A 9997-nucleotide genomic window follows, 5' to 3' on the forward strand; every position below is an offset into this window, starting at 1 on the left:
CAGGCACTGAGCTAAAATCCCCAGCCCCAGAAGTTCTATTTCTTTACTACTGATTGAAAAATGATTTCCCTTTATGTAAAGAGATCATCCTTTTCCTGTCCAGGCACCACAGGAAATTATGACTGCCTATTATTCCACACTATCACCCTAATAAACCTCCCACTTATTACCTCAGAAATGATCCTATTAACCTGTGCTTTAAATTTTCTTAAAGAAGTTCATGATGTACATTTATTCACTCAGCCAATATCTGGGTTTCTTTTTCACCTACTACACTCTTCTTTCTTTCTCTAATTTTTAAAGTGTAATCTATACCCTGCAATTTCCTTTTATTCATCAACTAACCCACTTTTTCAGCCCACAATAATTTGGTTTCCAATTCACTGCTGAAATGGCTTTATATATGTTTATCAATGATCACTGTGTATCTAGACCCAATAGATAGCTCCCAATCTTTATTTTATTTGCTCTTTCAGGAGAATAGAGACATTATCATTCTCTCTAGTTGGCTATTAGAAACACTTTCCTAGTTTGTAAAATGTTCCTTCTCAATCTTGGTGGTCATAATTTCTTCCAACCAATCCAAAGTGGCAATAGTTTTTCAAAGCTCAATCCTAAACCTTCTTCTCTTCTCACTTTATAACTTCTTCCTGGTATTTTAGCACTTCTTAATTATCTTTCATTATCATGAATATGCTAATAATGTCTCCGAAAAGTCAGCCTTTCCTCTGAACTCTAGCACCACTTATACAAGGGCTAGATACGTCCACTTAAGATATTTGAAAGGTACCTTAAATATAACATGCCCCAAACCAAACTCACTATATTCTCCCATTCTCCTTCCTACAATTCAGGTTCTGTGCTAGTGGGCTCCAGCTCAGTGCTTGGCAGAAAATCAACACCAATCCAATAATGCAAGCCAGAAAATGCAGAACTAGTTTTGACCAACACTCCCCCTCCCCGCCACACTCTCCAAACTGAGTGTCTCACCAAGATGAGTGACTTTTATCTCCCAAATACCTGTTCAATTTATCCCCTTCTCCTCCCCATCTCCACCACTACTTCCTTAGTCTAGATTTTTTCAAAAGCCTCCTAGCTGCCTAAGTATTACTATCTTTACTTCCTGTCTCAACTAATTCTATTTGATAGCTCAAAATCTCAAACTCATCTGCCACAACTTTAATTTATAAAATATTCAACCAAGTTACTGTTCCAAATTCTTCTCTCTTTTTTCTCTTCCTTCCTCCCTCCCTCCCTTTCTTCTTGAATAGCTAAGACTACATGTATATACCACTGTGCCAGGCTCTGCTTTGGTTTGGTTTTTGCAGTACTAGGGATACCTAGGGACTTCACACTAGAGCTACATACTCAGCCCTTTTTTAAATTTTATTTTCATTTTGAGACAGAGTCTCACTAAATTGCCTGGGCTAGACTCAAACTTGCCATCTTCCTGTTTAGCTTCCAAGAATATAGGGGTGCACTATGACACTAAGCTCAGTTTTTCATTAATCATGAAAAGTCTAAGGCTATGAAATAAGGACAACCATCACAACATTCTTCCAGTGTTTTGCCCTTCTGTGTAGTAAATCCTAAAAAAAAAAAAAGGCTAACTGGTGAACCTAAAGAACAAATTCCATACTTTAGGAAATTTGTATCATTATAAATGTGACTTTACAGGCTTGTTCAACTGAAAAATCAGAATCTTCACAATTTGGGTAGCACTTCAAGCATTGTAAAGCATGCTGAAATTTTAGTGAGTCTGACCAAATTATAGTCTGCTTTGGCTTCTTAAGGTAGTAGGTATCACAATTTTTCACAATATGACTGACACAGAAATATTCAACTAGTTGCGGTATTTCATGAGCTACTTAGTCACTGATAAAAACATGTACCTATGTATGGCAAGAGAATAAAGTCAAGAAAGGGGCCTAACATTTATTTGTATCAGGGCCCAATTTTCCGATATTACTACTTCTTAAGACTAAGTGCTTCAATTATTCTTGAGGTTTTTTTTTTTTTCTCATTTTCTGCTGACAGTAACACTCGCCCTACTCTTGGCCAAGCTAGATTTTTAATTAATCTCCTACAAGTCTGCTGCAGCTGCTCAAAATAATCTGTTGTACACCAAGTGCTCTTTGTCTTGAGTCCTCTGATGTCAACTGCTGCAGTATATATCCCACAACAACTGACTCTCCTTAGCTAGTGAACATTTACACTATGATTCTCAGAGATGGTCAAGGCAGACATTATTTTCATTATAATTTACATGACTAAATGAAGCAGCCTGGTGATCTTACCTATGAAGATCACATAGAGTGTAGAGACGAGCAGAATGAGACTTCCAAACCAATAGCTTTTACATTAAATCACGCTTTGAACTCTTTAAATAAAAGTTACACAAATAAATTACCATTCACTACAAAATCATCTGTAATGTCAAACTCTGTTCATGAAAAATTTATCCGCAGAAAAGAGAACTACTCATTTGTTTTCAGATTTAGTTAGTAACTACAATATGTTCAATAACAGCACTTCAAACTTCACTTAGATTGTGGGACCAAAGTTTTAATATAGCTATCCAACATCAGCTATAAAGTTAGCATTAACCACAACCTGTCTAACAAGTTTTAATAACACTATGATTTAAGAAACCTTTTCTCTAATTGGGACATTGGGTCGATGCAGAAAATATTTGGAAAGAAGCACAAATAAAATTCCTGTCCCTTATCCAAGCTCTTAAAAAAAAAAAAAACTACAATATAACAAGAGTCATTTAATGCTACATTGCATTACTATGCTAGGGATATTTTCAAAATCAAATTGGGATGTTATTTCTAAAATGTGTATTTAAAAGATTACTTAAGGGAAATTTTTATAAAAATACAAATTTTAATTCTACTTGGTTAGATTTGGTTTAACTACTTGGTTTAATTCTACTTGCATTTCTGAAGATTATCACCTAAAATTAGAAACAATCCCAGAACACTATAGATGGATGTGCCCATTATATTTTTTTTCTTAAACTCTGTGGACAAAAGGATAAATTTTGACTGATAAATCATAAAGAGAACTAGTATGTTTGGCTCAATCTGCATTTTAAGTTACTTCTTGACCAGTTTATATTCAAGAAACAAAATCTTCATGTTTTAAGAGTAAATACTAAGAGAATTTACCTTACAAGCACCACTGTTTATTTCTGTTTTGAATTGACTGTTGTCTCTTGAACCACGAACATTCATTTGGGTACCTTATCTATAAGCTGTGGGAATACTGCTCACCTGGAAGTACAATCAGAAGTAAATGAGGTATCTGATTCCAGAAAGAAATAGGTTAAAAATAATCAAAACATTTCCCACAGTAACCCAGGCACTAGGAAATGAAATACAAGTCAGGATCCACCCTCAATTCTATTCAAACTATAGCTAAAACTATACTGAGTAGTGTTTTCAAAGAGAAATCACCAGTACATGAATCACATTTAAACAGCACAGCATGTCACTGGTACCAAACTGGTTTATTAGCTTAATAATGATAATAGTAGCAGCAATATTTGAGTGCCTGCTGCAAACCAGGACTATGGTAAATACACTGTCTCACACATTATCTCATTAGATTTCACAGGAAGACACTATTAACATCATCTTTCTCCTCATTAGATGAGGAAATGAAACTCAAGGAGCTGAGGCCTAATATCATATAGTAAAAGATGAACTAAAATTCAAATCTCAAATAGGTGGTTGATTTAAGTACTCGACCATTCATGTAACAAACATCTGAATGCCTACTGTGTGCCACACACTTTCTAAGCCCACATTACAGTGTTTTCATTTCATAACTGGTAACTTAACTTTCTGCAGCAAGTATTTCCAGGAGTTTGTTGTGGTTTGGTTTTGTTTTGCTTTGCTTTGCTTTCTGCAGATCTGAGGACTGAATCCAGGGCCTTGCAATGAACTAAATCCCTAGCCTTATAGGGATGTATGAGCCAAAAATAATATTCCAAATGCTCTCCATTATCTCTGATCTAAAGAAGAGCAATGGTCCAGGGGAAAACTTCCAAAACAAAAAGTCTTCACTAAAATATCTACCTATGTCCCCTTACAAGGCTCCTCTTAAAGATGGAGACCTTGCCTGGTTCACTTACTCTTGATAATTCCAGTGCTAAAACATAACAGGCACTCAATAAGTTATCATACAATATTATCATTATTTCTTATGAGTTTGTCTACCACAGCAAGAAGCTATCAGAAATCTATGGGTTTACTTTTCCAAAAATTTTTGTGTCCCAGTGGTAGGGTATAAAATTAAGCCAATACTGTATGCCTCATAGGCTTCTGTGATATAACATGAATTTATATAAAGCAGTTATGAAAGGCCCATTCTAAGCACTCAATAATTTTTCTCTTCTCATTTTACTCTCTTGCACCTAAGCAGCCAATCAATCTCTCCTGCTGACACAGATGAACCAAAAGGCAAGGCAGAACCTAGTTTAACAAACTGCCAATTATCGGAGGTGCTCATCTACTACACATTTCCTATATGTCACTTTCCTGGTCACCCCACCCTGAAAAAGACTAAGTAAACATTTCTGAGCAGTGACAACTTAGCACTAAGCCACCAGGTTCTAACTATATCTACTGGAATGCCTGCCCAAAGGTGACTGAAGGTTACTGAACACTATACACATGATTCACATAAAAGTGCAGGAAGGGCAAAGGTCCTCCTTTCCTGTTTTTATTTTATTTATTTATTTATTTTTGGTACCAGGGATAGAACTCAGGTCCTTGTGCTTGTGAGGCAGGCGGCGGAACCACTGAGCTAAATCCCCAGCCCTAGGTCCTCCTTTCCTGAAAAGACTCACAAAAAATGCCTACCATGGTATTTGAAGACAAAGGCTTATTACTGAACAAGGCAAATTAGTTCACATCTCCAGATATATCTCCAACAAGTCACCCTTGTTGCCAACTCGTTAATAGGAGTCTGAATTAAAATGTCTCTTTTAGACAGCAGATATATGCTTAAAATATAAAAAGCAGATGATTGGGCATGGTGGTACATGCCTGTAGCCCAGGCTTAAGAGATTGAGACAGGAGGATGGCTACAAGTTCAAGTCCAGCCTTTTGAATCAGTATTCAAAATTTATGAATCTCAAAAACGCACTTCCTAGTTCCTGACATGCCACATGTTAGCTGGATTGCCTTGGGTCAGTTTGCCAACTACCTTAGGCCTCATTTCCATCAGCTACAGAAGAAAGACAACCAAACGAGCCTCACAGAGCAAGATGAGGGACTGCACAAGGCCTAGAGAGCATTAAATGTCAGTTATTAATATTATCCACTCTGATACTTAAAATAAATGGTATTTAGAACACCACTGAGATCTGGGTGTGACAGCACAAGCCTATAATCTCAGCACTCTGGGAGCCTGAGGCTCAAGCCCAGTTTGGGCAGCTGAACAACTTAGTGAGACCCTGTCTCAAAATAAAAAGAAAGAAAAAGGTTGGAGATGTAGTTCAGTGTGAAGGCCCTGGGTTCAATCACCAGGAAAAAGAAAGAAAACAAACCATGGGCCCAGGCACAGTGGCACATACCTGTAAATCCCAGCCAAATGGGAGGCTGAGGCAGGACAATCACAAGTTAAAGATCAGCCTGAGCAACTTTGGGAAACCCAGTCTCAAATTTTTAAAAAGGGTGGAAGGGTAAGCTCTGTGTTCCCTAGAGTCAATCCTCAGTACACCACAAAAAAAAAAAAAAAAAAAAAAAAAAAAAAAAAAAAAAAAAGAAGAAGGCTGGGGTGATAGCTCAGTTGGTAAAGCACTTAACAAGCATGTGAGGCCCTGAGTTGGATTCCTAGCACTGGGGGAAAAATGATATATACCATAATCCAGCCATACTAGTCTCTTCCTTGTCAAAAAATATCCTTTCTTCCTTTGGTCCTCCAAACTTACTCTTCCCTATTGCGCAAAATCTTCCTCCATTCCTCCATGGCCCAACTGACTTTCATCAGATTTCAATGTATCTCTTAATTCAAACACTGTCTCCTCAGAGCAGCATTCCTGAGACTGTCATTTCCCAAAGTCTCACTCTGCTATAACCATGTTTTGATTCTTCCATAGCTTTTATAAACCTTATTTTTCTATAGTAGTATGGAGAAATCATAATAGCATTTTTGGGGCCTAACACTGTACTAAGCACTTAATGTGTACTCAATTAAATGAAAGATGGAAAGCCAAATATTTTAAAAACTTAACATTATGTTCACCCAACATTAAAACAACTTCAGGTTAATATATGTCAAATTAAGTATTTGAAAAACAGTGTAAGAAGAAGAAAGGCTATGAGTAGGTATTACACTGGTTTGTTTTTGCTAACTGCAGAAAGGAATTCAAATTAACAGAATTTATACAAATGAGAAACTACAATTATCATCATTCAAAAGATTTAGGGATATTAACTAGTCTTTTTGTTTTTGTTTTTTTTATAAGAAGACTTGGACAATAAAAGCAGTGAAGGTATAACTAACTTTTCTGGAATAAGCTGAAATTCAGTTTTTATTACTATATAAAATTAAAGTTTTTCCATTTGTTTAATTATACTCTGCCACAGGCCTATACACATCAATTTCTACAATGCTTCGGATAAATACTACTCAGAAATCGTATGTGTGGTTTTACACATGACTGATAAAACATTAAACTTCAAAGGCATTCTGTAAGTACTCAAGAAAAACATTTTGTTTGGGTTTCTGTCCCTAATACAAAACTAGTTGGAGTTACTTCTAATAAATTATGTTACAGGTGGTAGGATTATAAATAACGCTTTTATGTGACAAACATATATTAAGTGCAAAGCACTTCTGTAAATACTGAACATATTATAGTCCTTTATCTGAGGAACAGCTAGTAAAAATTTTTTCCCACATTGTAGGTTGTCTCTTAGTTCTGCTGATGGTTTCTTTTGCAGTACAGAAGCTTTTTAATAAGATGAGATCCCAGTAGTTGATTCTTTCTGCTAGTTCCCTTGCTACTGAGGATTTGTTCATAAAGTCTTTTCCTATGCCAATGTCTTCCAGAGTTCTGCTAACTTACCTTCCAGCAAGTTTAGTGTTTCTGTTTTAATATTTAGATCTTTAATCCACTTGGATTTTAATTTAGTGCTATATAAAGAACTCAAAACAATCAGCCCCCCCAAATATAAAGACCTGATTCAAAAATGGGCATCCAAAATGAACAGACATTTCTCAGACAAAGAAGTAAAAGCAGCAAGTAAATATATGAAAAAATGTTCCACATCACTGGTCATTCAAGAGATGCAGATGAAAACAACACTGAGATTCCACCTCACCCCACAAAGAATGGCTGCTATCAAGAAATCACACAATAACAAATGTTGGCGGGGTTGTAGGGAGAAAGGAACCCTTCTCCATTGTTGGTGGGAGTGCAGACTGGTGCAACCACTATGGAAATCAATATGGAGATACCTCAAAGAGCTGGGACAAGAGGTTTCATTTGACCCAGCCATCCCTCTGCTGGGTATCTTTCCAAAAGAACGAAAAGAATCATATCACAGTGATGATGTATGCACACCCATGTTTATAGCGGCACAGTCTGTAATAGCTAAAACTTGGAAACAGCCCATTTGCCCATCAGTTGGAAACTGGATAAAGATGATGTGGTTTTTCTATAAAACGGAATACTACTCAGGCATAAAGAATGAGAAATTAGATTAATTCATTGGAAAATGGATACATATTGAGGATATACTCCTAAGTGAAATAAATAAGTCACACTTGTGTAAATACCAAATAGTTTCTCTGGTGTGAATAAACTGCAATGATACACAAGATCCTAATAAGATTACTGACATTGTGAAATGGGAATAAAGGGGCTAAAGGTGTAGGGAAGGTGGGATGAGTAGGGGAAGGGTAATAAGGGAAAAGAAAAAAATGTGAGATAATGAAAAGATGGAAATAAAGTGTTTGTAGATGGGGAGGGGAGGAGGGGGTGAAGGGAGGGCAGGGACAAGGGGAAAATATGAGAACCAAGACCTGTCATGTAGAGGTACAAATTCCCAACAATGAATGTAACTGTACTGTATCCCTAAAATGTACCAATAAACTCAATTAAAGCTGAAAAAAAATAAAACAACAACAAAAATACTGAACATATTGACTCGTTTAAGTCTTACAACAATCATAAGATGTATGTTCTCTTCCCATTACACTGCTGAGGGGAAAAAACATACAAGCAGTGAACATTTTCAAAGCCAAGCAGTAAGTAAATGGAAGAGCTGGAATTTGATTCTAAATATTCTGAATACAAATTTTACCACTACGTTGTCTCTAATGTTTTAAAGAAAAACCTACAGCTTATAAAGAACAAGTTGTTCCCAATTTTAAACTAGTTTTAATTAAGTATAAAAACAACTCTGCGTGAGCCATCTGGACTATAAACCTAAAGGCTGGGGTGGAGGGGGATCAGGAAGAAAGGAGTGGGGGAGGAATGAAGATAAAAAAGATAAAAGAACAGGGCAGGGATTTAGCTCAGTGGTTCTGCTGCCTGCTTCCTAAGCACAAGGTCCCAAGTTCAATTCCCAGTACCAAAAAAAAAAAAAAAAAAAAAAAAAAAAAAAAAAAAAGGAAAGAAATTACTTATTACCATCATTCATAATCTGTGGATGTTAAATGCTTTTTTGAAAAGAAGAGAGAGAAGTGGCTATCTAAGCAATCCCTAATTAGCCTTTTATACAGACTCTATATTTTCATCCTAAATGCTGAATTGAGAACTAAATTAAAAGGAAGTAGAACCAGTGAGACTATGTCTCAAAAAACAAACACAAAAAAAGCTGAAGTGGAAAGGTACATCAAGCACAGAAGATAATAAACTGACCAAGAACAGATTCCCCCCACCCACAAAAAGGAAGCAGACTGTTAACATTTCAAATTCCTTTCCACAAAAATTGAAGCTACATGTTAACTAGTTCACTAAAATCTTAAATTTAGTCACTTTTGTTGCCAGTATCATCTTCTTCCTTTTTTTTTTTTAAATCTCTTTTGGTGGGCTGGGGGTTGAAGCTAAAGACTCTGCTCCTGAGCTACATCCTTAGTCCTTTTTAGTTTTTATCTTGAGACTAGGTTTTACAAAGTTACCCAGGCTGGCAACTTGTGATTCTCCTACTTCAGCCTCCAAAGCAGCCGTGGTGACAAAAATCCAACACACCAGACTCAATTTCTCTTTTATTAATAGGATAAATGTTAACAATTTAAACTTCAATTTCTTATCCAAAACAACAGAATAATTCCCCAAACCGAGTAATATATTGGAAATTTTGGTAGAGCTCAGCCCAAAATGACTAACTGAAAAGAGAGGTTAATAAAGATTCATAGCATGTCTGAGTTTCCAAAAGGATGTTATTCAAAGAAAATATACAGGAAGAATTTAACATTTCATAAAAGACGTAGGAGGAGTAAGTCCTCTGAACATTTCCATATCCAATTGCAAACAAGGTAAATTTATGTTTAAAACTCAGCTGTATGAGGAAGCAAGAAGAGCCAAATAGTAACAATTTCCTACAGCCTCTACTTTTGCTCTAAACTATCCATTTAAAGGCAGAGAAAGCCTTGTAAGCCAACTGCAGTCTGACTCAAGAATATGCCAGTTTGACAAATTTTTGTTCATCTTTTTTTGGTACCAGGGATCAAACTCGGGACCTTGCACTTGCGAGGCAGGCGGTGGCACCACTGAGCTAAATCCCTGGTCCATTTTTGTTCATCTTTTGAGATTCCTTCCCTCTGTGGCTGAAAGCAAAAAATAAAATTAAGTAAAATAGAGAAACTAAACCAGCAAACTTCTATCAGGAACAAAAGAAATTTCCCTAAAGTTAACAGAAGCTGAAAAGGCAGTCAGAATGGGCAATGTATCCTTTTTGTTTACATTGCCTAATTCAACGCTTAGCACCTACTAGTCAACAAATGCTACATGATAAGTGGATGGCCAGGTATA

At 36.3% G+C, this 9997-nt stretch overlaps 1 protein-coding gene across 1 annotated transcript in view; it reads right to left on the reverse strand.

Moving 5' to 3' along the window:
• The window catches only part of Plpp1 (phospholipid phosphatase 1), a 78380-nt gene extending 75126 nt beyond the window's left edge, over positions 1 to 3254 (reverse strand). The window contains exon 1 of the mRNA XM_010626877.3: positions 3174 to 3254. The gene's annotated coding sequence lies outside the window, so the exon portion shown is untranslated. The remainder of the gene's footprint in view (positions 1 to 3173) is intronic.
• Between the last annotated feature and the right edge of the window lie 6743 nt (positions 3255 to 9997).

Source organism: Fukomys damarensis, unplaced genomic scaffold, assembly GCF_012274545.1.
Source record: "Fukomys damarensis isolate Sample0158 unplaced genomic scaffold, DMR_v1.0_HiC HiC_scaffold_1, whole genome shotgun sequence".
Lineage (NCBI taxonomy): Eukaryota > Metazoa > Chordata > Mammalia > Rodentia > Bathyergidae > Fukomys > Fukomys damarensis.